Source organism: Vespula pensylvanica, chromosome 9 (assembly GCF_014466175.1).
Source record: "Vespula pensylvanica isolate Volc-1 chromosome 9, ASM1446617v1, whole genome shotgun sequence".
In the NCBI taxonomy this organism is placed as follows: domain Eukaryota; kingdom Metazoa; phylum Arthropoda; class Insecta; order Hymenoptera; family Vespidae; genus Vespula; species Vespula pensylvanica.
This window is the reverse complement of record NC_057693.1, coordinates 5,409,791-5,434,537: the sequence shown is the minus strand read 5'-3', so window position 1 is coordinate 5,434,537 and position 24,747 is coordinate 5,409,791. Positions and strand designations below refer to the sequence as shown.

General features: G+C 38.9%; 1 protein-coding gene across 10 annotated transcripts in view; it reads left to right on the top strand.

The window, feature by feature from the left end:
* The window catches only part of LOC122632091 (tubulin polyglutamylase TTLL4-like), a 131,483-nt gene that overhangs the window by 8,408 nt on the left and 98,328 nt on the right, over positions 1-24,747 (top strand). Inside the window, exon 1 of one of the 10 annotated variants that reach the window (XM_043818555.1) lies at positions 16,978-17,526. The exons of 5 other annotated variants lie outside the window; for them this stretch is intronic. The gene's annotated coding sequence lies outside the window, so the exon portion shown is untranslated. Of the gene's footprint in view, positions 1-16,977; positions 17,709-22,858; positions 23,107-24,747 lie in introns of those variants that run through there. 4 more of the 10 variants (XM_043818554.1, XM_043818551.1, XM_043818552.1 and 1 more) reach the window with 4 other exon arrangements.

Genomic DNA, 24,747 nt, shown 5'->3' with positions numbered 1-24,747 from the left:
GAGAGCAGTCGTTTGGCACGTGCCATCGAGATCGCTCGACTTCCTTTTCCCTCTCATATGCAACCCTCGTGCAACGAGCCGCTCATTTCTCGTTGCACGTGTTGCATTACTAGTTCCTGCAGTTGGGGTTGGTTAGATTGGCGTGTATTTATCTATTTATCTATCTATCTATCTATCGGTATTTTAAAAGTGGACATTTTTTTTTTATCGCTTGAATTTTACGACTCGACGATGATCGAGCATAAAAAAAAAGGAAGAAAAGAGGAGAGGAGAGAAGAAGATGTATAATGGCGATAGAGCGTATTCTCGAGCGTTCCTTTTTACGAGTAATCGAGTAATCAAGATATCCACTGGACGTAAACATGAGACTTACCGCTGAACCCCGTGACCTACTCTACGAGTATGGCGAAGTACCTTAATCGTGAACAAGGAAGAAGAGTTGGCGTTGCTTGATGTTGCTTGTGTTAGTACGTAGTAAAGAAAGAAATAGAAGAAAAAGAAGACGAAGATGAAGACGAAGACGAAGACGAAGAAGAAGAAAGGAAGACGAATAAGGAAGGAGAACGAAACGAGGAACGGAACATTCTCACGGGAGCGTCGGCTTCACCTGGCGCCAGGCGTTCGCACATGCTGCGAGAGAGTTGTTCCTCCTCTCCTCTGCACTTCGCCCTATTTAAATGCCCTTTTCGCCCTCCGTTTAATTGAATAGTGTGCCTACGTGCCGTGGCACGTGCTCACAATACCAAAGCGCACGCCGCGCCGTGCTTATTCCGCGTATACCCGCGTACCTTCTTCTCATCCTCATCCTCATCCTCATCCTCATCCTCATCCTCATCCTCATCCTTCTCCTCCTCTTCTCATTCTCGAAACTCCGCATACTCTTGCAAAGTGAAACCTGAATCTCTTGCCTTCCCGTGACCTTCGACCTTTTCAATTCCACGAGAGACATGGAAGCGCGACCACGGTGAAATCTTTTCCCGCGCTGCTCTTTAACACTTTCTCGTGAGTTTAACTTTTAGGACTCTCGTGTATTCATCGTCTTCTCTTTTCTTCCCCCTTCCCTCTCCATCTATCTCTCCGTATCTTTTCTTTTTTTTTTTTCTCGAGAGAGAGAGAGAGAGAGAGAAACAGCACGCGTGCGATAACGAGCTATCGCAAATCGTATTCGTTACATTTATTAAATTCTCGTTTGCATATCGAAATTTACTTTATCGTTGGAGATAAGTAAGCAGGAATTACATAAAAATATAATTCGGTCTTGTAAAATAAATAACTTCGAAGAAAGTTTCTCGTAAAATCTCGTGGGAGAAATTTCGCGGATTAGTAGCTTGCTTGCTTGCTTGCTTGCTTGCTCGATCGGTTAACAATCGATGTTCGAATTCCTTCTCTCTTTCTCTCTCTCTTTTTCTTTAGCCGCCGGCAGCCGACGTTGTTGTTCGGCTTTAACGGGGGAAAGGAAGGCGGCTTCGCTTCGATAGGACCTCGAAGGCGCCCTTTTGTGGTCCGGTCTCGGGCCCAAGATCGCGCACGTGCTCGGCTTTCCCACGCGTATATCACGCAGCCGGTCTGTGCTCCTAAAAGAAGGGAGAAGGACGATGAATATACCGTGGGCCCCCATTGTATCGGGCACGGGCCTTAGACACTGGAAATTAAAGATCTTTCTCTCTCTTTCTCTCTTTTTTTTCTTTTCTTTTCTTTTTTTTTTTTTATCTTCTTCTCCTTTTTCGTGTAACCCTCGGAAGAATGCAACTATGGATTTTATTATATCCAAGTATATGTAACACTAAGCGGTATATAACGGCGATAAAACAAGCATGAACGTATAAAACGGTGTGTAATTTGGATTTTACGGTAAAAAGTAAATTGTTACTATTGAATGTAGAGAAGGAAGTACAGTGAGAGAAAGAAGAGAGAGAGAGAGAGAGAGAGAGAGAGAGAGAGAGAGAGAGAGAGAAGGCAATGACATGGTTTCTCTAGATAAGTTCAATGCGTATCTTTTATTTCCCATAAAAAATTGTCTGGATAAGAGACGACCGGTTCTCCTCGGAAACGAACCGTCAAGTTAGAATTTTCACGCTGATTTTACGAAAGTAATCATGGCAGTAGACGAATGTAACACTGCCTCGTTGATCGTTCATCGGTATTCTGGAAATTATTGAGAATAGTAAGTTTATTTAGACAGCGGGGAAATCGAATCTCTCTACGTTTTCCGTATTTATGTACGTCCGTATGTATACTAAGTATATACTTCGTTGTACATACTGTTGTTCGCGAAAGTAGAGAGTAAATTGATGATGAGTCAAGATATCGATCGGTGCATCTTTATCGAATCTCTTTAGAGAGAATTCGAGATGCGATATTCGGATATCAATGATTACAAGACAATTCGCACGTTCTTCAAATCGATCGATGATCGATGATCGATGATCGAGAGGATGATTCTTTGCGTGATATGTGACGTGACGTCGTGCTTTACGGAAACGTAGGATATATGGAGAAGGACCACCTACATATATAAACCGTTGATCTCCTCAGGTAGGACGATCGTGAAGCCTTATCCCGAAAATTCCTAGGAGGCTGACTCATCGTTTCTCGTCATTTCCGTCTGGTAGATCCTTCTCCACTTTCTCTCTCGATCGTCTTGATATTTCTCTGTCTCTCTCTCTCTCTTTTTTTTTACATTCCGATCGACTTAATTCGCCCTCGCGATCTTTTTTCTTGCATTTTTTCTTCTTTTTTCCGATCTCTTTTCCGTCTTCTTTCTTTCTCTTTTCTTTTTTTTTTTTTGGTTTTGTGAACGCTGCGAAAAGTTTAACCGAGCATAAGCACGAGCGATCTTTTGGAATAATTATCTTAATTATTCGTTAATAAATTCAAAAGAGAGTGGTGACTTTCGTTCTGAAAATGTTCCGTTGTGAAAATATTGCAATAAGAGGTAAATGATGCGAAAAAGTGAAATAAGGGGAAAGGCGTAAAAGAAGGAAAAAAAAAGAGGAAGAAAAAGAGAAAGAAGATAAAAATAAAATCGTAATCGTAATTTAAAGTAGATATATGTGGATTTTGTATGTAAAACTGGCACAGAGTCATCGGAGTATGCGTATATGTATGTATATGGAACGGGAGAACGTACTTTGTATCAATTTGATGCCTTTTTCGGAAATTTATTATATTCTTCATTAAATGAAAGGAAGAGAGAAACGACGACGACGACGTCGTCGACGACTACGTTTGTTACGATCTGCTTTTGATTACCCTATTCTTTTTTTTTATCTCTCTTTCGCTCGTAAATTCATCGTCCCTCTCCTTTTCTCTTTCTCTTTCTTATATACGCGATAGTCGTACGAACAGCGAAATTCGAACAGCGAAGTTGCCCATATAATAAGAGGAAAATAAAATGAGATAAAAAAAAAGGAAATAATAAAATAAAATACAATAAAATAAAAAAATAGAAGAAGATAAGCGTCACCGCGGGTAATAGTACTTCGTGATTTCGCTTTAATCGAACCGGAAGTCTTCGTTAAAGGGGAGTATCCGTTAATTGATCCTGCCTCGGTGATCGAACAAAAATATGTACCTGCCGGGGCTTCTCTCGTTCGCGAGTGAGTGAGTGAACGAGTGCGTGAGCTCGAATGAATGAGATTGTGTATGTGTACGTATGTATGTGTACCTACGTATGGGTACATAGGTGCGTGTGTGAGGAGAAGGAATAAGAAGAGGAGAAGGAGAAGACAGATAGAAAGGGAGAGAGAAAGGGAGAAGAGAGAGAAAGACAGATAGATAGAGAGAGAGAGAGAAAGAGAGAGAAAGAGAGAGAGAAGCACAGCACATTTCTCGTTCCTGAACTCGGAGATCTAACTACCACCTGCCTCATTTTCCCACGAGACCGGAGCAAACCTTTCGAATACCGATGAGATAGACGAGGACGAACTTCTTCTTCTTCTTCTTATTCAAGACGGGGTGAAGAGGGGAGGGAGGGAGGGAGGTTAGGACGAGAAGGGAGAAAAGAAGAACAGTCGTGGCCTTTGGTAAAGAGAAGAAACGAGATACATAGAGATCTCTTTCTTTCTTTTTTCTCTGTCTGTCTGTCTGTCTCGCTCTCTCTCTCTCTCTCTCTCTCTCTCTCTTTCTGTATCGTATTCTTTCTCTCTTTTTATCTCTCGTACGTGTGCGTGCGCTCCCTTTCGGTCAGGAGGAGGAGGACAAGGAGAGGCGGGAGGGGGAGTTAAAAGAGACTCGCGACGCGATCTTCTTCCTATGGTGGAGCAGGTAGAACACGTGCTGGCACGAGGTGAGTCAGACGCGAGAATATATCGAGACATAATCGCATATTTTTCTTCCCTCTCGTTCCTTCGTTCTCTCTTTCGTCCTTTTTTATTTTATTTTATTTTGTTTTGTTTTGTTTTGTTTTATTTTGTTTTATTTTGTTTCATTTTGTTTTTTTTAATTGCATTTTATACATACATATATGTGTATGTGTGTATATATATGTGTGTATATATGTATATAGTTTCTCTTTTCTTTTTTTATCGCGATCGATAGAGCAAGATATATTTTTAAAAAAGAGAGAGAAAAAAAGAGAGAAGGAAAAAACGTACGTGACAGTGCATTTCTCAGCACGAATTCAGCTCTGTCTCTTTAGCTTTAGTGGAAAAAGAAAAAGTAAAAAAAAAAAAAAAATGATAAAGTTAAAGAGATATTTCGTTCGATCGGAGAACGTTGTCGTCGTCTTCGTCGTCGTCGTCGTCGTCGTCGTCGTCGTCCCCTCCTCTTCGTTTTCGTCGTGTTAGTCAGCATCGGCCCAGGTATAAAATTAAGGGTGCGTGCTTTTATTTATTTTTTTTTTGCTTCAATTTCTTTCAATTCCCTTTTTTTCATTTCCATTTTATTCCGCTTATCCACTTTATCGTCGATACTTAATAAAATTTTTTAGATCGCCGAAGAGTCCACGAATATGCAAATAAAGTCGATGGGCTAAATTAAATTCGATATTCGGTAGAATCGTCGTTTCGTCGACTCGCAACTGATAAATCGATTTGGACAGTTGCATTATATTTTCTTTTTATTTTTTATTTTTTTTTTGCAAATGACTGTCTCGTTCTCCTTCCTAATCCTTCTATAGATCGATCGACTTTAAAGCAAATGTGTGTTTGTGTGTGTGTCTTGATATTGGAAAGTAGATAAGTTTAGAGATATCTTTTTCAAACAAGATCTAAAGAACGATGTTAGAATTTTTAATTGGATTCGTTATTGACGTTTCTCTTCATAATTATATTCGAACGTAACTAATGTACGTACGATCATTAGAACCATATTAAATATGTCGAAGAAAGTAAGTAGGGTATATCTCTGAAATGACACGACTCGACTGCGATACGTTAATAATAGGTTTGCGCGAAAATGCTAATTACGAGAGACCAGAATTATATTTTCTTTTCTTTTGATTATATCGTTAAGTTGTTGACGTAATCGTTGCGACGAGTTTCAAGTATCAACGCGTTCGTAGAGAAACAAATCGAGCGAGCGAGAGAAAGTGGTAGGACCAATACGTCGCATTGGTAATATTCATCAGAGTAAAAACAAAAATATGTATCTGTCGAGAATGTGCATATCGACACGTGAGCCAGCACGAGGATAGTCGACAATTAAAGAGATGACGATAATTGAATGGGACCACGTGATCGTCGTCGGTGTGTCGTGCCAATCGATGTTCGCTCGTGTTTGCTCGCTCGTACATATATGTACTTACTTGCTCTTACTCTTAGCCGCTATATTATCCATGTATTTGACTACAGCGGCAAGCAGCTTTCGATGATTCGCGTTAATCGATCGACATTCGTTTATTTCTCCTTTCGACCTCGTCGATACGCGCCAAATTTTGTCACGAATTATTTTTAACACGAGATATCGAGGAATATTCATTTTTACAGTTAATTTTCGTTCGAGGAAGACTCATTTGGCGCGACCGTGGCACTTTACGTGTTATTAAGACAAATAAAAGAAAAAAAGAAAAAGAAAAAAAAATATCGACGAACCATCGCAGGTATCGTACATTTTATACGCATGTGACGGTAATTAATCGTCAATATGTACCATACGTTGCGAGTAATTATTTTTCGATTCGTTCTCGAAAACTCGTCTCGGTCTGGGGAGAAGGTATGTAAAAAAAAGACCAAATTCTTTTTTCGCAAGTATTCGTGTCCTATGTAAAATATATACATATACAGAAGACACACGTTCCACAATCATGCTCAAGCAAATATGTAAGTTCGCATCCTTGGGAGAAACCTCAACAAAGAAGTCTTTGATCGATGAAATCCGATTTTTCAAGGTTTTACTTATAGAGAAACCGATCGATAATTCGCGAACGCTTCGCCGTCAATGAAAACAAACATCTTCTCGTATATCTTGTTTATTTTTTTTTTTACTCTCTTTTCTCTCTCTCTCTCTCTCTGTCCCTCTTTTTTTCTCTTTCCCTCTCGTTATCTTGTAATTAAGCGCGGCAAAACATCTGAACGAAAGAAAATATTATCGAATGAACTTATCGTTGCGTGCGCTGTCTTTCGAGACATTAGAAACGATTCCTTTCCTTTGGAATGTTATATATTATGTGTTTTACTTCTTTCTTTTTTCTTTTTTTTTGCTCAAATGAAAAAGAGAACACGGCGTCTCCTTTTCGATACGTCCAATGCACGTGTTATCGGCATCTTTTAGGCAGCCTCTTACGAGGACACCACAAAGAATCCTTTCATTGCCTAATTAGGATACTTTCGTGACGCTTTTACGTGGACGAATGAGTCGCCTTTAGCAACGTGCTTGTGCTTCTACGTCTCTTATATATTACTATTTTTCGTAAGATTAACGACCCGAAAGGAATAACTCTTCGTTGGGTTTATATCAGAAGAACTTTCGTCTTTTATACGAGATAAATGGTATACTTAAAAATTTTCGTCGAGTTTTACATGGACGTGAAACTTATGATAATACTTAGATACTCGTAAACCGAGTTATAATTAGAATCCTCTTCTCGTGAGAATTTTTATGAAAGTGCGAGGGAGAAGAAGAAGTAGAAGAAGAGGAGGAGGAAGAAGAAGAAGAAGAAGAAGAAGAAGAAGAAGAAAAAGAAGAAGAAAAAAAAACGATGGGGAACGTTACGCCTCCTTACTAATATCGACGAAGACGATGGTTTATATTAGCACGAGCCCCTTGGCTCCACCCCCGATACGAAGGAAACAAGACCCCATACGGGTGTCGTCCTCTCGACAGATTCGTTTTTCGTTCGGTTCAGACTAACCGTTCCCACACTTTTCGAGCCATTGAAGGGTAAACCGAAAGAATTCACCCCTATATCCTAACTACGTAGGTGTTGGAAGAGTAGAGGATCTAAGGGGCTAGAGGAATCCATAGAAATTAAAGGGATCCTCCTTTCAGGAAGTTTTTCTATTGGGTAGCGTGCAATACGTAGGAGCTGACCTTCTTCTCGTTCAATAGTCCCAACCGTTTCCGTATTTTCCAAACTTGACCCTCTCTCCTCTTTATACTCCTGCTCACGAATAAAATGGAATATTTGTGAGCCTTACTTTCTAAAACGAGATAAGCTTTTCTCATGTTCCCATTTTAACATTTCGACGATTTCTTATAACAGAGTGATTCATCTATATGGAAAGCTATAAAGATTATTTTCTCCCTCTCTCTCTCTCTCTCTCTCTCTCTCTCTCTCTCTCTCTCTCTCTCTCTCTCTCTCTCTCTCTCCTTCTCTCTTCTCGAGGATTTGCATTTAGGGTAAAATCGAATCGGTAAAACGGAGGAGAAAGGGGAGGAGACCCTTTCGTATATTGTTAGACCTTAAACGCAGGTGCCTTTGGCAAATGTTACCGAAATAGTGGTAGACTCGTGATCAACGTGGTCCGATAGAAGTTAGCAACAGGTAGTAAAGGTAAAGGTAGTCCCTTCTTCTTTAGCAAGATCCGTTTACGACATTCCTAATGCTATTCTTTGTAGAGTAGAGGGTTGGAAACCGTTAGGGGAAACCACCATTAAACGGTATTATTGTAGGGGTCAGCTTTTATTTTTGATCGGTCTATGCCTATTTATTTAATGCCTCACTAAACGTTTACGAGGATAATATACGACACGAGTTAATCGCTTATCTTCGATTCATATGTTTTCCATAATGACCTCGTAGAAAAAGCTTTATTTCGTTTTTACAACGTCATTTCGCGTTTTAAACAAATCATTTTATGACAGTTTTATGAAAATATTGCTAGACGGGAGATCGTTGAAAATCTTACCCGTGCAACTTTCTCTATTTTAATGGTGTCTGTATTATAGAAAAGTTAAAGGAAAAAATAAAAGAAAGAAAAGAAAAAAAAAGGATAGAAGAACGAAAGGAGAGAGAAAGAGAGAGAGAAAGAGAGAGAGAGAGAGAGAGAGATAGATAGATAGATAGCTGAAGGATCGACGAGGTCTCGAGAAGTCAGGACAACTCGTGCAGTGCACGCGATCGGCACGAGTAGGTCGATTAACGAACCCCCAAGGCATGTACAGTGCGACCTACGATGTCTGGGTAAACGTATGTACTTGGAAGAGGAGAACCCTTGGAAAGTCAGTCCGTACGTTTAGTTGTGTGTGCGCGCGCGCGCGCGAGATAGAAAGATATATATATATATAGATAAAGAGAGAGAGAGAGAGAGAGAGAGAGAGAGAGAGAGAGAGAGAGAGAGAGAGAGAGAGAGAAGCCAAACGGAGAGGAAGCAGGAAGGGAAAGGGAAATGAGTCGTGAAGTCTCCGAGCAAAAGGGCCAGTAAAATCGGTCGATGCGCCGCAAACGATAGCCGTGGGCGACTTTAGAGCGGCGCACTTTTACACACCTAGTCGCAAATAAGTGTGCACGGGATATGCATTTAGCGCCCCCGGCTCCGTATCTCTTTTCTTCTCTCTCTTTCTCTCTCTTTTTCTTTCGTCCTCGCTCTTCTCTTTCACGATGCACACGCTTATACGCGAAGATATCGGCAGCTGGCCTGAAATCGTGAGAGACTCGGGCAGATGGCTCGGCTCTTCGCCTTCTTCGCTTTACCCCTGCTCCTGCCTTACCACCCGAAAGATCCCCGTATACGAGAACACGAGCTCGCGTGTACGTGCACACGACCACTAAAGGATTCCCTCTTAGCCTTTCCTAAGGAAGGAACCACCGAGGATGTTTCCCACGGACTCCTGCAGCCTCTCTCATCTGCCGTACGCGCGTTACTTCGACACACGTATCGACCAAGACGACGTGTCCTCGATCCCCATCCCATATTCTCCTCTCTCTCTCTCTCTGTCTCTCTGTCTCTCTTCTATCGATGATCTAAGATCAGCGAAAGTCATTCTCCTAGAAAGACTTTACCGCTGCTCCTTTCGATTCTCATGCTTCTCTTCGAACACGTGCTAGCGATTAGGTATTTACGAATACATACATAAATGCATGTATGCATACATACATACGTACGTACGTAAATATATAATTTATATATATATATATAGATATATATACATATATAAATATATAGGTAGACACTATTAAACGTGATTTTCTCTCGGTGTTTGCGTAAAAATCACGTTATATGAGTTTAATTACAAGGAAACGCGTTTCACTCTGTATGTACTTATTTATTTATTTATTTATTTGAAACTTATCGAACGATAGGAATTCAAGTCGACTCTTTCGGCCGATACGAGCGGCTTGTTTACAAAGAAAGAATTCTCTCTCTCTCTCTCTCTCTCTCTCTTTCCCTCTCGAAAGAGAGGGGAAATCTCGAACCTGTTGCGTCTCGAGTTCCGCGAGAACGCGCGCTAACGTTCAACACGCTTGGTCGCGCGCGCTAACACGTGTCCTCTCTTATGTTCCCTCTCTCTCTTTCTCTCTCTTTCTTTCTTTTTCTTTCTATGTATCTTAAAAGGCAAAAGGAATCACCGTTTAAGTGGACTGCTAAGATTGCTCGCTCCTCTCACTCCTCTCGCCTCTTTTCAACTTGTCGTTTCATTCTCTTCCTCCTCCTCCTCCTCCTCCTCCTCCTCTTTCTCTCCATCCCTTCTTTCTCCACCTCCTTTTCTACTTCTCTGCCTACGCTTCTTTTTCGTTTGTCGCTTCTTCCCGTTAGCGTGGGTAGATGAACCCATAGAGCACTAGACGATCAACAAAAATGACATACGGGTCAAAGAGAAAGAAACAGAGAGAGAGAGAGAGAGAGAGAGAGAGAGAGAGAGAGAAAGTTGCAACCCGAGGAGACTCGAGCGATTTATCAATGTAAAGATTATATCAAGAAAATCTAAATGTGAAAAATCTTAATTATATTCTTCGAGAATCGAATGGAGGAATTTGAAGTTCTCTTTTTTGTTTTCTTTTTTCTTTTTTTTTCTTTCTTTTCTTTTTTTTTTTTTTTCCTTAAATAATATCTACAAATCTGATCGAAATATATCGTCATAGCGTTATCGAGTAGTATTGGCAACTGTTGTCACTGCTTCGATAGAAACATGTCAGTTCGATAATATTTTAACAATCGATGATATATTTCGTGATATATTTCAATGTGCATACACGATGCCGAGATATGTGGATGTTAGTTCACGTTTCTCCGAGTCAAGTTTAATTAGTTTTATTTTTCGTGATGAGGAAAAACAAGTCATCGGCGTTTCTTTTTTTCTCTCTTTCTCTCTCCCTTTTTCTTTTCTATATATCTTGGTCGCGCACAGAAATCATCGATTTGCTTTTATTTTTTATTGCGGTATTATTTACATTAACGAGTCAATAGTGTAGGAATTTTTTTTTTTTTTCTAATTATGGTATCATGGCGATCTTAATCGATTCTTCGTGGTACGTACGCGGACATTGCGTGTTCACGATAATACGGTAGAGTCGTAGGAACGCGTTTTGTTAATTAAACGACTAGCTCTGGATGTCTCAGTTATCATCCTTTAGAGAAACTTAACTCTTTTATTAATGCATACGAATGTAGTTGGGTATATTTGTTTCGTTAAATCTTATGATACATAATAAGTCGTCATAATTCGTTTATAATCGAAGATATCGAAGAGTTTTTGCTATCAAAGAAATTATTCCAATTATCGGGGATAATTATTTATCGTTTTTCTCAGAATTTCTATCGTTTCGGATTAAAATTAAAATGTAATAATTCTGTGGGTGCGTGCAAGAACCTGATATACCAATGACAAAAATAAATCTTTCTGAGATATTGACTTTTAAAGTTTTTATCGAATCGTGCTTACAATTTTTTTTCTCTTCCTTTTTTTTTTCTTTTATGGAAATTAAACTACATGAACATGTTAGCATGCTTATCATCATATAGTTAGTAATACTTATCGTTAATTCATAAAAATACTGGCCGAATAAATAGTAGAAGGAAAGAAATTAAAAGTAAAACGTTTATCTGCTATATGTATATTTTTTCTTTTCTTTTAATTCTCGCATATCATTGATAGTCGCGTGGATCCATAGAAATATGAAAAAGAGATGTTTGAGGATTTTGATCAAGAGGAGAAGGAAGAAGACGAAGATGAAGAAGACTAAGATGAAGAAGAAGAAGAAGAAGAAGAAAAAGAAAAAGAAAAAGAACAAGAACAAGAAGAAGAAGAAAGCGCGCGAAAAAAGGCGAGGACGTGAATGCACGTGGCCTCGCGGTCGTCCACGCGTGGAGGTCGTTATATGTGGGCCCACATCTCATCGTTCTTTCTCTCTCTCTCTCTCTCTCTCTCTCTCTCTTTCTCTCTCTCTCTCTCTCTCTCTTTCTTACATGTGAAGGTGACGAGAACGTCTAAGGGAGAGAAGAGCAGGCGATATATAGGTACCTTTTAGGACTGTGGGAATTTGGGACATGTGCGTGCCTACGCACGTCGTGCTCGTGGGCCGCGTGTAAGGGGGAAATCTTACGGTGTGTTTAGAAAGAGCCGGTGAAAAGAGGGAGAAGGAGAGCAAAAGTGAGAGACAGAGAGAAAGAGAAAGAGAGAGAGAGAGAGAGAGAGAGTATAAGGAAGGACCGGGCCAAGTCGACCGCCATAAGGCAACGGAATCCATGGGAATATCGAGCATGTGCATCGTTTTTTCTTTTCGCTCGTGTGCTGCACACGAGTTACTGTGTTCCTTCTCTCTCTCTCTCTCTCTCTTTATTTTTTTCTCTTTTTCTCTTATATCTCTTATTTTCTCTTTGCCCTTATATCTCTCCTTTCGACATCCTTATAAGGGATTTCGTGACCTCACTTTCATTTCGTGAATACTTTTCCCTTTTGAATACTCACCACGTGGCCGAGTTACAAATCAGAATACCGTATATCGTATAGACCTTCGACACAATCTTCTTCTATTATTCTATTTTTCTATTCTTTGATCATATATTTTTGTTTATCTATTGTAAGGAGATTATTACAGTATGCTCGATACGATACTTCGATCTTACGTTCGATTTTATATTTATTTATTCTTTTGTCTTGTTTCTTGTCTTTTGATATTTTTTGTCTTCTTCTTTTTCTTTCTTCTTCTTCTTCTTTTTTTTTTTTTTTTTTTATTTCAAGATAATCCATCATTTTTGTAGACGCAGTAAATAGTTTTAATGGGTATAACGTTCAAGCAATTCGATTTGTAGATATATTTTCTTCGAGATCGATGACCATAAACTGAAAGTCAGTTGGATATACCGCGTACATATTAATCGTTTTTACGATTGACAGCTGTCGGATCTAAGCATCGTTCGGCGTGTGATCTTGAATAATTCTTTCAACACGATTCATCCTTCTCTCTCGTTCCGATTATTATCTTGGCAACGATCGTTACGGGCCATTCGTTCTCGTTACTTTTAACGTATCTAAGAAACGCTGGCGTTATTCCAAACGCCACATATTCTCTCTCTCTCTCTTTCTCTCTCTCCCTCTCTCTTTCTCTCTCTCCCTCTCTATTTCTTTCTCTCGACGTTTGCGATGACAACGACGAAGACGAAGACGAAGACGAAGACGAAGACGAAGACGAAGACGAAGAAGAAAACGAGCTAATTATAAGTTCATTGGAGGCAGAATACGGCAACGTACGCGAGTAAACTTAGGAATAGGAAAGAGAGACGATATACTTGCGATACTTTGACGGCTATATAATTATCTCTCTAATAATTTGCAACCTTGTAACGATAAACAGCAAGGGAAAGAGAGAGAGAGAGATCATTAGCGGTCGAGACTTTCTCAAGCATCAACTCTCCTATACGATACACTAATCCGACAAAAAAAATATAAAACACATGCAATTATGTAGGAGTATATACCTATTACGTGCTACGATGTCGTTGCATCTAAGATAAAAAGAAAATGTAGAGAGAGAGAGAGAGAGAGAGAGAGAGAGAGAGAGAGAGAGAGAGAGAGAGAGAGAGAGAGAGAGAGAGAGAGAGAGAGAGAGAGAGAGAAATAAGTACGGGAAGCATACTAATCGAGCGAGTCGTCGATAAGGGGAGCATCTCTCGCGTTCCGGTTTTACGATGAATATCCACTTATCCCTCTCTCTACAGACGTCCAACGAAATGAAAAGTATACGAACCGATGATTAAAAAAAAAAAAAAAAAAAGAAATGAAAAAAAATAAAATAATAATAAAAAAATAATTAAAAAAATATATGTAGATACGCAGAGGAAAAAAAGAAAGTCTCGTAACGATCGGAGTCGTTCGAAGCATCATACGGATGTACGGTCGTTAGGCAGAACTCACTTTTTATTATCATTATTTTTTCTTAATTTTTTTTTTTTCCTTTTTTTTTCTCGTATTAATGCTTCACTCGATACTCGTGGCTTTTCGTCTTCTGGATGCCCCATCGTTAAGAAGAATAAACCGGTGTAAACTCCGTTCCCGTCCATTCACTACGTTATCTTTGCATGAACGAGCACGAGTAGGTACGATCGGGCTCGTGTGTACGAGCCTCTCTTTTTACGCGCTTCATTCTCTTTTCGAAGATCATTTTACTTTGAAGGAAGGAAGGGCACCTGACTTACTTACTCAGCGTGTAACATTAGCCAAAGTTGACTTTCACGATTAAAGTAGTAGTTGTAGTAAGTAAGTAAGTAAGTAAGTAAGTAAGTAAGTAAGTATCCCCATTCACAGGTAACGCTAAGGACTCTTTATACCTACCTACCGATGAGCTTATTCGTTTATGTATGTATGTATGTATGTATGTATGTATATATATGTACGTGTATTCATATATGTAGGAAACTCAAAGGCCAAAGGTACCGTTCACTGACTTTGAGTTGAAAAAAATTTCCTCTCGAGTCGAGTAGGTACTTAATCGCCGTGGGTATGAAACGAGCGAACGCTTATAGTCGCTCTTTAAAATCTCTTTCGATTTTCTCGTCTCAGTCGTGCGAGCGTAAATGAAAGATTCGGTGTTAAACGTTTAATAATGAGTCGCGATGAAAATCTTTGTTAAAACTTTCGAAACATTCGGGGGAAAAGTAAATTATTTTTTCTTCCTTTTTTTTTTTTTTTTTTTTTTTGCTCATATATACGCATCTACTACAATAATATTCAATTTGTGGATGATTAATTTATTCTTTCGATCGGGAGTAAATGTGATTACGAAAAATGAGAAAAGTTATATTTTAGCCGACGAGTAGAAACTTTCGCGAATAAAAATTGTCGAAGTCTTCGTTCTTGGCCGATGTCATTTATCTCGTTAACGCGGATATAGTTTCCGACGTACGAAGCGATTAATTAATCGACCTATCGAAAGTCTGTGGCGTTATAAAGCATGTCTCCCGATCGGTTTCCGTGCTCATTAAAAGAGCGACCGAGGAGATGCGAAGGAGATAGAGGAAGGGGGAGGGGGAGGGGGAGGAGGAGGAGGAGGAGGAGGAGGAGGAGGAGGAGAAGAAGCATCGTCGAGCATATCTAAAATAAACTTCAAGAAAGCGGGTCACAGTGAAGATTCAGAAGATTCAACGGATCAGATGGATCGATAGATCGTTCGATCGATCGTTGTTCCTCGTAAAGTCGAATTCAAACAAGTATCTAAGGTTTGCCGTTGAAAGTTGTCGGTGATGGATGAGAACAATTTTCATGATGATAAATTCTGAGTAGGTAATAATTACGTGAAGTATCCGGTGAAATTTCTGCTTTGTACTTTTTGGTTTAATATCGAAAGAAAGAAAGAAGGAAAGAAAGAAAGAAAGAAAGAAAAGAAGAAACAAGAAGAAGGCCTTCTCTTATAAAGAAATAAAAAAGAAAAAGAAAAGAAGGATGTACGTATGTATATCCTCGCGTAGGTAATTACATTGACGTTATAAATCGAAACGTCGGTCGGTGTAGTCTTCGTGAAGTTTCGAGATCGCGTCAAATTGCTGGTCGTCGAAGGAGGAACCGTCGAGGAATGAAGAATGATCAAAGTAAACGGGGACGAACGAACGAACGAACGAGCGAGCGAAAGAAGAAAAAGAAGGAGGAGGAGAAGAAGAAGACGAAGAAAAAGAAAGATGGCGGTATGAAGGCTTCGTCGATATTCCTTCCGGCACGATTACCCTACCATACTATACTTTATATATTATATTCATACATGTATATACACACGTATATATATATATATATATATATATATATATACATGTATGTACGTATGTATGTATGTATATAGGTAGGTAGGTAGGTAGGTAGGTAGGTAGGTAGGTAGGTAGGTAGGTGGATATTTCCAATAGGATTCAAAGTTGTCTTAGTCGTCGTCATGGTGTACTTTCGTTGCGGACCATGGGCTGCCGTTTTACGGGAGCAAAGAGAATTTATTCTTTCGACGGTCTCTCTTAGTGCCCGCCGGCATCGAGTTCGAAAGATAAGAATCGCTCGTTTCCTTTGCGCCTTCCCGAAACGATACTTTCGATGTGTGTATGTGTATGTATGTATGTATGTATGACGCGTAACAAACGGCAATGTATAGCCTAAAGCGATAAATTCTCTCTCTCTCTCTCTCTCTCTCTCTTTCTTTCTCCTCTCCCCTCCCCCATCTCCATCCTTCCCTCCTCATCCTCTACCCCCTTGGTATTTTATATTCCGTCGATAGAAATTAAATTTCGCTCTTTGAGAAAGCTTGCGAAATGTCTCTTTCGAAGAGACATTGCTGTCTTCGAAAACGATTCTTCTTTATTATATCGATTTCCTCTTCTCTCGTTCGACAATAATTCTTAGTCGATACGTAGTATCGTATAACTACATACTCCTTTGGGAAAGTAACAATTCAACGTTGACATCGAGTTCATTATCGTACGTAATACGTTCACGGAAAGTACATTCGATCTTTTTTTTTTTATTTTCTTTTCCCTTTTCTTCTTTTTTTTTTTCAAATACATATGTACAAAAGACAGTAAGGACGCAAAATATTGTGATAGTCTGTAATTTTAAAGACGGGAGAAAAAGAAAAAAAGAAAATCAAGAACGATCGACAACGATCGCGAATCTATATATCTATACCTATATAAGTAAGTAAGTAAGTACTTACGTCGATTTATAGGTAAGAAGGGGAGACATCGTTCCCGTCGAAAATAATTCTTTATTATACCGATTTTCTTTCACAGTGGACGATATTTACTCTTAATCGAATCGTACTCTTTTGGGGTACTCCTTTAAGAAAGTAACGAGTTAACGTTGACATCGAGCTCATTATCGTACGTAATACGACAAACAGAAAGAACTTTCGATTTGTTTTTCTTCTTCTCCTCTCATCCTTTTCTTCTTCTTTATTACAAAAGACAAGGTATTATAATGGTACGTATTTTTAAATGATGAGAAAGAAAATATCAAGAACGATGGTTAGCGATTGAGAATACTTACATAAGAGTGAGTACTTACGTCGATCGATAGTTTCTTAAGTAAAGAGTGGGGCGCGAGAAAAGGACGAATAGAATAGAGAAGTGAGCGAAGAAAAAAAAAGAAAGAAAGAGAGAGAGACAGACAGAGAGACAGAGAGAAAGAGATAGAAAACCGCGCCACGTTCCGTCCACGTTCCGTGCACACGCCTCGGTTCTGCGCCACCGTACGCGTATTACAATCACGACTATGACGATCTCGACTGACGGCCAATGGTCGTTCGAGGAGGGAAGGATATGTAAGAGGAGTCACACCCTACTCCCTGTTTCTCGGTAAGAACGGTGTAAGAGCGTGTTATATATACTCTAGTATAATATGTGATGGCATGTCGAATATAGACACGTACCTATACACATATCTATAAACATATAGAAAGAGAGAGAGAGAGAAAGAGAAAGAGAGAGAGAAAACACTCTTGAGTCCTCTTCCTCACTTCAACTCTTATAAATACACACACGAGGCAGTAGTGCGTGGCGCACTCTCGAGAAGGTGCGTAAGTCCGCATCTGCCCGAGATTCTCACGCGCGACGCATCTGTCTCAAGTTCCCACGAGAGAAAGACAGAGAAGAGAGAAAGAGAAGAAGAAGAAGAAGAAGAAGAAGAAGAAGAAGAAGAAGACGACGAAGAAGACGAAGAAGAAGAAGAAGCCAGGAGGTACGGGAAGCCCACCTGAGCAAGTTTCGTCCCTCTTTCGTACTCGTGCCTCTCTCTTTACACGTGTATCTCCGATATCACCCCTCCGTATGGGGTAGTAATCTTTACGTGAGTTTTTTCGAGCCACCTTCAACCAAACCCACCCTTGGACTTCCCCAATATTTTGTTTGGAGAAAAAGTAGGTAAATGTGTCCCTGATAATATGCTAACTTCCAAGGGGAAATTTTTATCGGATTTGTATTTTTCACGATTATTTTTTATCTCTTGATTATTCGCTCCACACATCTTTATATTTGCGTTCTAATCTCGGATGATCGCTCTTTTTTCTTTTTTTTTCTTTTTTTTTTTTTTTTTTTCTTTTTACATCACGACGATCAAAGGTTGTATTTACATTCATTTGTATACGCGCAACTTTCGTCCGAGATAGGTCAGGTATTTGTTTAGAGTATCGTACGGGTGCGTTATCTGTTCGAAAATGTCGAGTTTCATTCTTCAAAGGATTTTAAAATGCCGAAGGAACATGGTTTCCCTTGGATGTTTTTCTCCCCATGAATCTTAATGTCTACGTTATACGATGGAAGGGCAACACTTTTCCTACGATAAAGTTTATAAATTTTATCTTTTCTGTTTCTTTTTATCCCCTTTCTTTCTCTCTCAGGACGAACAGTCTCATATCTACTTAAGATCCTGCAGGTTCTTACAACGTTTTTCGACGTTTTATGACCGCCCATCGCGTCTTCCTTCTCGTCGTCGTTGTCTGATTTTGTTGATGAGGTAGAAAAAAAAATAAAAAGCCAAAGAGAGACAGAGAGGGAGAGAAAGAGAGAGAGAGAGAGAGAGAGAGAGAGAGAGAGAGAGAGAGAGAGAGCTACTTTCGTGAGGCACGCCATTAACTTGGACGATGGGGTTGATTATATTTACGACGGTATTCGGCTGAGATCCGAAAGTTTTATAGTTAACAGGACGGTAGCACCCAGGGTTATGGGCTTTCTTGGTAATAACTGTTATGCATAATACTTGAATCGAGCGCGTCCTCCTCTTAATTTTTCTTTGCTGATATCCATTCGCACCCTGGCGCACGCGTATTATACCTATGTATTTACGCGAGTTAATAATTGCAACATATCGCGCGTTAACACTTCCCTTTAGGAACGATGCACCATGAGTATATAACGTGCTCGAGAAGCACGTTGCAACGATGATTCTTCTTCTTTCTTTTCTTTTCTTTTCTTTTCGTCTCTCCTTTTTCTCTTGTTTTGCGATCTTGTAGATCGATCGTTAACTAACTACTTTAACCGGGGGGGGGGGAAACCCGTGCGATCGAAATGCAAAAAGATTTGTAAAAAAGTAGTCGCCATTAAGGAGGTTCGATTTAACGAGGAAAAAAGGAAAAAATGCAAGTCAATCCGATAAGCCGTCGAAATTCTCCTGTACCGTGTGTAAAATTCTAATTTGCATGATATCAAAGACCGAAGAAAATCGATTATATTATATGCGAAAGTTTATGCGGAGTTACATAGTTCCGTTACGTCTATGGAATGTTGAAAAATTCGCACGTATTATTCTAAACGAAGCTCTTCTCCTCTTTCTTCTTCTCTTCTCCTCTGTTTCTTCTTCTTCTTCTTCTTCTTCTTCTTCGAAGAGGATGTCGATATATTTTGTTACATAAACGTTTTGTTCGCTCGTAGACTTAAACGACAACGATCTACCACATCTCGGCGGCATACACGGCGCAAATTAAATCGGTTCAGAAATTCCCGCGGAAAAAGGATTCGAGATTTTATCTCTTTTTAAAGAAATATAATAGTATAGCATCGTCTCTCCTTCTTCCTTCGTTTATTGCGATGATACCGCCTGCCGTGTCTAGCGGACTGTTTTCTTTTTTATTCTTTCGTTCTTCTTTTTCTTTTCTGAAAGGCTTACGAGTCTTCTGAAATCTCCTGAATTAATTGTACATGTGCTCTTAGCGAACGAAGAGATAATAAATTTCATCTCTCTCTCTCTTCTTTTTATTATTATTTTTCTTTCTCTTTTCGTTTTCATTCTCCATTTTTCTTCTTTTGATCCTCTTCGTGTCTCGATTCTCGAGATTCTACCTTCTTCTTCTTCTTTTTCTTCTTCTTCTTCTTCTTCTTCTTCTTCCTCCTCTTCCTCTACCTCTCTCCTCTCCTCTCCTCTCCTCTCCTCTTCTCTTCTCTCGTTATCGTCTCGCTATTTCCGGTCTACGAAAGGCGAGGTCTACATGGTATACTAGTAGTAGTCGAGAGAACGAGCACGAGCAACGAGAACTATGCGAAAGGCTAAGCAAGAAGCTTCGTACAGTCGCATCGAGAAGTATAGTTACGTTCGATTCTATCGGATCATTTAAAAAAGAGAAGAACAAAAAGAAAAGAAGAAAGAAAAAAAGGAAAGAAAAAATTGGAAAGAAAAAGAAAATAAAAGAAAAAATCTAATCTGTTGCACCGATATTTAAGTACCAGTCATCTTCTTCGGATTTTAATTAAACAGCCAATTAGAAGATGGACGTGTTTGAACGTTAATCGATATTAATATATCGTATCGAGAAAAAGGAACGACTCCGTGTATTCTAGAGCGTTGCACGTGTGAACGATAGAACAGGGTCTTGCATAAATCCTCGTGGATCGATATTCCGTGGCAAAAAATCCAAGAAAATATCCGGCCTTTTAAATGCTGGATTTACAACACGGATTTATAGGAAACTTCGATAGAATCGAGCTCGTCTCGATTCATGCCTCGCAATCTGTTCGATTAAATATCGATATTTTATTCTCTAGTTATTCTCGAAATCGACTATAAATATTGTTGTTTATTATCGAATAAAATTTCTTTTTATTTTATTTTATTTTATTTTATTTTATTTTTTTTTCGAAAAACGTTTTTTCTTTCCCAAGCGATATTTCGATAGAATCGAACTCGTCTCGTTCATGACTAGCAATCGATTAATTTATTCTCGCTGAGATCGAGTATAAGTATTATTATTCTTCTTCTTCTTATTATTATTATTCTTTTTTTTTTATTATACTATCGAATGGAATTTTTTTTCCCCTTTTAATTTCTTTCTGTCGAATCGCATCTTTTCGTTCATAGGACCCAACAGCTTTCTACAAGCTTTTTAGATTTAGATAATATCTAAGCAAAAGCTTCGACGTTGGTTGGTTTCTTTACATCGTAATAAAGCGACTACAACTGTCCCTGCGTAATTTCATTTAATAAGCCGTTACATTTAAATCCGATAAGCATTTAAACCGGTATTGCGTTATTACATATGTTTTATCGTAAGAAACATAGTTCCGTCGAGGTGGGTGGGTGGATGGGTGGACGGGAGGAGAGAGGGTGGTAGGAGGAGAGCAGCATTGGTAGGAAAATGAATAAGCGAAAAAAGAAAACAAGTGTAGGTGAGTTAGACGTTTCATTTCGTTAGAAGAAAAATTCGACTTAACTATTTCGTGTTAGCATATCCTATGTATATATAAGGAATAGGAATATATAAATATGTAAATAGGAATGTATAAATAGGAATTTATAAGCATAAATAAAACGCTTATCGACGTTTTATCACGACGAATAAAAATGTCGTATGAATTCGATTAAAAAAAAAAAATATTGAAAATTAGAACGTTGCCCTAATCGTAATGGTTGAATGGATGAGAGGAAAGAGGCTGGCCTTCTTCATTCATTCTACTGGACTGTACCGGTCGTGTGTCTATGGTCGTCCTCTCACGTGGCTTCGAGCTCGCGCGAGTTAGGCACGAGCATGACGCGAGCGAGAACGAGCGAGCGAGAACGAGCGAGCAAATGATTTAGCTCCCGCGGCAATCCACCGTATAATCCGCACCAGTCGTTGATAATCATCGTCCGTGTCCGTTCACTCTCTCTCTCTCTCTCTCTCCCTCTCTATCTTTCTATCTCTCGTTCACCTTCTTATTTTCCGCTTCCTCTTCATCGAGCTTTTTATTATCGAAGTAGAACGAGATAGAGAGGGAGAGAGAGAGAGAGAGAGAGAGAGAGAGAGAGAGAGAGAGAAGATCGTACTCTTTGATACGTTCGTTCTTTCATATTTGTTCTCCTCACTATTGCAGATCATTCAGTTCGATATGTCGTAACTTCGCAGAAGACTTTTCATTCGATTTCTTCTTCTTCTTATTTATTTCGATAAACCTTTTTCTCATTTTTATCAATCGTCGTTTTTCACAATATTATCTATTTTTTGATAACGAATAAAAAAAGTTCAACACGAGCGAGGAAGTACAACTAGCTTTCTCTGTAGCATAACATTAACGATAACTAACGAACTCGATCGAATTAAAATTCATCGGCTACGAGAGATCGATAGAATTTCTCGTTTGGTCGGATAGAGATAGATACGCATGTATGTATGTACTAGTTAGTTACTTATATACGTACGTCGTGTATTTTCTCACGGTTGACCGTTTCGTCATTTATCTGTATAACGCACGGGATTATTTTCTATGTATATTTATATACGTCAAAATTCGATATTAGTATTATCTTTTTTTTTTCCCTTCCGGTTTTCTCTTCATCTTTTTGATTTTTAAGATTTTGATTCTTCATCTTTTATTTTTATTCTTATTTTATTATTATTATTATTATTATTATTTTTTTTTAATATACTCTCTAATTTCCGTTGCAAGAGTGATTTATGTAGTTTATCAAAGAACATTTTATATTCATATCTCATTTGAATTCACTCAATATACTTAATACTTATACAGTATTTGCGTTCGTTTAGAAACGTGCTTTGAAATTTCACAATTACACGTAATATCGGGTTAATTATTTTATCCTGTTCGACGTGGTTAGAATGACTAGTTCGAGGAGTATATCCGGTCGCGTAGATCACGATCAGCGCGATTATATCGAACGAACGTCCGTACCTGCGTAGATTCGAGGTTTATATTTAGAGGCGGAAGTGAGAAATCGTTTGAAAATAATTTGTCAGAGAGATTTAAACTTCTTCTCCTTCTCCTTTTTTTTTTATTTCTTTTTATAGACGATACGATGATATAGTTGCTCGATGTGAGATCATCATTAGTCAGTAGCCCAAAATTTCATTGCACATCTAATCTTTTTTGTCTATACTTCGTAGAACTCATCTTTTATTTCTTTGTCATGTTCTTTTGGCAGCGAGATGATACTGGCATTGGCACGACTATTTCTTTTGCGCAAGTTTAAAGAACGAACTATGAATGACTAATCGTTCTAATCGAAGATATACAATACGTACATACATACATACATATATATATGTGTGTGTATGTATCGCATAGACATTATTATTGTACGTAGTATTGGTGATAGCAAAGGTTTTACTCGTATTCGTGTGACTGACTCGCTCGATTTCATTAGAAGGTTCATTTGTAACACTTAGTTTCTTAGAGTGATTTGTAAAGTGTCAGAGGAGAAAGAGAAAGAGAGAAAGAGAGAGAAGCCAAACGACTAAGACGAAGTTTCTACACGGAAGATGTGTGTTAACAGCAATTTTCTGACATTTCAAAAACTTTTTCTGATATTTCGAGATATCGCTGGGAGATAATTTAGGTATGTAAGATATTACGAGAAAACCGCAAATCGATCTAAAAACGTATAAAGTCATTTTTGTATCCTTCTTTCTTACCTTTCCTTTCTTTTCATTTCTTTTGAAATCTCGAGAACAACTTTGATTCCCGAACGATAAATCCCGATTTAATTTACATATAATCTCGATCGCATTGTCTAGGAATCGATTCTTTAAGCTCTTTTCCGGAATCTTAGCATCGACGTTCTAATCGCGTTGTTACATTGTAACAACGTGATTTACGATTGGAGGAGGAGAGTTAGTATAGAAAAGGCGCGATAAGGCCAGCCGGAAAAGGCGGCGCGCGGTGCCCATGGAAAGATACATAAATTGGTTTTCTAAAGAAACGCACACCTATATCCATACATACATACGTACATGCATACATACATACGTATATACATACATAAATATCTAAAGATATCCGATAGAAACTCTTACATACGTATAGGTATAGGTTTATGTATACTCGCAGTTACGTGGCAAAGTTCGAAGGTTGTTAGTCGGGGAACGAAGGCGACACGCGTGCGTGAACACGCGGCCGTCCGCATCGCGTGCGCGTATTTATACGGCCGCGATCGGGGCCGTGGGAAACGGGCACCACAGTGAGAGACCGTGTTCTCTGGCACGAGCGGAACGACCGACAGAGAGATAGATAGAGAGAGAGAGAGAGAGAGAGAGAGAGAAAGAGAAAGAGAAAGACGATTTTGCGGCGCGACACGTGCTTCTTTTTCTCTCTCTCTCTCGTTGACTGGCGAAAGTAAGACGATTCGATCACTTCCTTTCTGTCTTTCTCTCTTTTTCTTCTTCTCTTTCTTTTTCTTTTTTTTTTTTTTACATTGGCCAGCGGAAACACTAACAATAATACGATCGTTTAACGTTTTCAGGTATGAATCGCCTCGAGTGGTCTTATCTTATCCTGTATATGTCCTCTCTCTCTTTATTTCTCTTTCTCTCTTATTTTGTATCTCATGAACGCGAGCAAAAATTGATTGAATAATTTTGCACACGTCCGTCACCGAATGATTATTGCCTTGGTAAGCGTTAACGACTTCTTAGCGATTTCTCACTCCGATAAGTTTCTTAAAGGTATGGAGCACGATCGAAAAACGTTTTCGTCCTTTTCGAAATTATTTCCAACTTGTCTCCAATTAGGAATTTTCTTTTCCTCTTTTTTTCTCTCTCTCTTTCTCGTTCACGCAACACTGACTGGTACCACACTTTTATCGATCTACTTAAGAGAGGCAGTGAAATGAAAAAACGAGACATTTCGATGTATAATTATGCGCTGATAATTTCTCCCTTTTTTTTTCTCTCTCTTTACTTTTTTTTTTTTTTTCTTTCTTCTTTGGTTTCTTTTTTCCCTCTTTCTTCTCCTTTGACGTGGAAAGGAAAATTTTTTGTCTCTTTAGAAAGTGTTAAAGACAAATGTTTGTAACTCTTCTTCTTAGTCACGCGAGTTACGCTGGATGCTTCTAATACAGGGTTGTACGAAGGATTGCCTACCCTCCAGGCTCGACACGCAACCCTTGGTTATCGAATATTCATTTTATCTAGCTCGTTCTTATATTTTTAATGAAATTTTTTTTATTTTTTTCCCCTCACTTTTTTTTTTTAACAATCGT